This window comes from Dipodomys spectabilis, unplaced genomic scaffold, assembly GCF_019054845.1.
Source record: "Dipodomys spectabilis isolate Male_0828 unplaced genomic scaffold, ASM1905484v1 ptg000275l, whole genome shotgun sequence".
Lineage (NCBI taxonomy): Eukaryota > Metazoa > Chordata > Mammalia > Rodentia > Heteromyidae > Dipodomys > Dipodomys spectabilis.
Window position 1 is genome coordinate 424,840 of NW_024870952.1, and position 3,126 is coordinate 427,965.

General features: G+C 36.8%; 1 non-coding gene across 1 annotated transcript; it reads right to left on the reverse strand.

Moving 5' to 3' along the window:
- Nucleotides 1–2,769: 2,769 nt before the first annotated feature.
- LOC122126344 lies at nucleotides 2,770–2,871 on the reverse strand. Its single transcript, XR_006150899.1, has one exon. It is a non-coding gene; the product is annotated as a U6 spliceosomal RNA (small nuclear RNA).
- Nucleotides 2,872–3,126: the final 255 nt, after the last annotated feature.

The following is a 3,126-nucleotide window of genomic DNA, read 5'->3' on the forward strand; positions in this document are numbered from 1 at the left end:
TGTAATTATAGGCACTAAGTGCATGGCCCAAAGACAAATAGTGGGGAAGTGAATGAGTCAAAATTTCCAAAAATTAGCAATAAAAAGTAGGTAAAATCCTCTCCATTCCCTTACACTCTCAATTCAATATTCATGTTGTCCAAGAAATAACAGCAATTATTGCCCACAGTAATTGTTTTCTGTCACATTTTGTCTTCAACACAGACTGTGTTGGTAATTGAGGTCTAAAGAGAGACAAATTTCTTCTGTTCCACAGTTCCAGTATACGTTTTTAACAGTACTAAAAATAGACGGTAGCTGGTGGCTCACGCCACCATATAATCCTGGCTACAGAAGGAGCTGAGATCTGAGGATTGCGCTTCAAAGCCATCCCAGGCTGGAAAGTCTGTGAGACTCTTATCTCCAATAAACCACTAAGAAAGCAGAAATGGCACTGTGGCTCAAGGAGTAGAGCACTCGCCTTCAGCTGAAAGGCGCACGGACAACGCCCAAGCCCAGAGTTCAAGCTGCATGACCAAAACAAAAACAAAAACAAAAAAAGGACTTACTGTCTTTTAAGAATCCAAAAATGAAATAAATTCACATATAATCACTCCAAAATGCTTTAAAAGCAGAAGATGATAAACAAGCCTCCATGAAGTAAATTTTCTTCTACTTTTTAAATTATTCTGAAAGCCTTGTGCTTCTTGGTCACACCTGTAATCCTGTCCACTCGGGTATCTGCTCAAGAAACTGAGATCCGTGGATAACCGTTGGAAGCCAATCAGGACAAAAAATATTCATGAGATTATTTTTAAAAAAAAATTAATGAACTAGCAAAGAGACAAGAATGGAGATGTAGCTTATATAGTACCTCATCAATCTAGAGAGGAATGGCCTAGCAAGACCTTGATGCACTGAATTCAAACTCTGAGAATGAAAATGCGCAGGCATGCACATACCCAAACACACACACACATTTATTCAAAATATCTTCATATCAGTGTTTTGCATTAATTTCTTTGTTAACGATATTATATGGGTAAAATAGGGGATATATTCTCTTCCATCCCAGAACATTTTTATGTTTTATATTGTAAAAGTACTGTACAGAGTGGTTACAGTTACATGAAAAAAGTAACGAATACATTTCCTATCAAGCACTGTTACATCCTCCTTTGTTTTCCCCCACCATCCCTTCCCTCCCACCTCCACAAGTACGCTGCCCTCCCCCCACCCGCCTAAATTGTAAAGTTCATTTTTCAACATACTGTCTTGTGCATCACATTGTTGCAATGGGTCATACTGTCCCTTTCCATCCCCAAATTAGAGAAGTGTATATACAAGATGGAGGTGCACCAACATCAGATACAGTGAAAACAGGGGTTTAACTGTGGGGGATGCACATAAAAATAAATCACATCGTACGTTATAAATATATTAGAAACAACAGAAAGAAATAAAAAACCACTTGTGTCCCTATCTTGGGGCTCATTTACCTTAACATCATATTATCTAGTCATATGCACATGTTTTGACTTTTTCTTTTTTTTAATTGTGAAAATACCATACAGAGGAGTTACAAATACATGGAAAAGGTAATGCGTACATTTCTTATCAAGCATTGTTGCCTCCTCCTTTTTTTTTTTTTTTTTGCCTTACCATACCTTCTTTGCTTATCCCAGAGATACATTAGTTATTGCAAATAAGGGATACCATAGGACCTATGTTTCTTTTTTTAATTGTGAAAATACCATACAGAGGGGTTACAATTACATGGGCTAGTTACTGAGTGCATTTCTTTTTTTTTTTTATTTTGAGAATACTGACAGAGGATTTACAATTACATGGGCAAGATAACGAGTACATTTCTTACCAAGCATTGTTGCTTCCTCTTTCTTTCCCCTTCCCATCCCTTACCATACTCTCCCACTTCCCCAACCTGGTCCTCTTCCCCTCAAAGTATTAAAGTTCATTTTTTGACATAATGTCTTGTACATATCATTGTTGCAATGGGTCCACCTGTATCCCGAGTTAAACGAATTGGTTTTTTTCCTTCCCCTCCACAAATTATACCAACATCAAATGCAGTGAAAGCATGGGTTATACCTTGGGGGAGGGACATACAAAGCAACATAGAAATCGTCTTATAAATATGTTAGAAAAAATTGCATGAAAGGAAAAAAACAAAAAACAAAAAAAAATTTGAATATTTATCTTACGGTTCATTCCCCTAACATCGACTTATCTGACCTTTTCTGCTTGTCTCAGACACATACTAGTTATTGCAAATAAGGAAAACATGGGATGTATGTTTCTTTGGGCCTGGCTAACTTCAATTCTTTGGGCCTGGAATAATTTACTTAATATAATTTTTTCCAAGTCTTTCCATTTCCTAACAAACTGGGTGATGTCATTCTTTCTGATGGAGGCATAGAATTCCAGTACACACACACACACACACACACACACACACACACACACACACACACACACACACATTTTCTTGATCCATTCGTTTACTGTGGGGCATCGGGTTTGGTTATGTATCTTAGCTATGGTAAATAATGCTGAAAGGAACATAGTTTTGCTGGTAGTTTTACTATGGTCTTGTTTTTGATCATTTGGGTGAATGCCCAAAATGGGATTGCTGGGTCTTAGGGGCGCTCTCTGTAGTCTTTTGAGGAACCTCCATACTACTTTCCAAGGTCTTCGAACAAGTTTAAACTCCCAACAACAAGGCATTAAGGTTACCTTCTGTCCACATCCCATCAGGAAATCTGTTCTTTTAAAAATCTGGAATGCTTCACAAAGTTGAGTGTCATCCTCAGTCAGGGGCTATTCTTCTCTTTATTGTTCCATTGTTAGTGTATGTGCTACTGAATTGAGCACAGAACAATTTTATATATAAAGAGTAATTGATTTTCTTAAACTAGACAATTCCACAAAAATTAAATTCAAAAGAATTGTCGTGAAATTTTAGAACCATGTATTTCTTACATAAGAACACATTTAAGAATAAAGTCAAGATTGACATGTCAAAAACAAAATAATTCCAGACATTTGTTGTTCAACGGATGTGTAGGAGGAGGAATTCAATTATTCTGTACAAGGAACCTGTCATAATGAACACTATAGAAAGTGTTA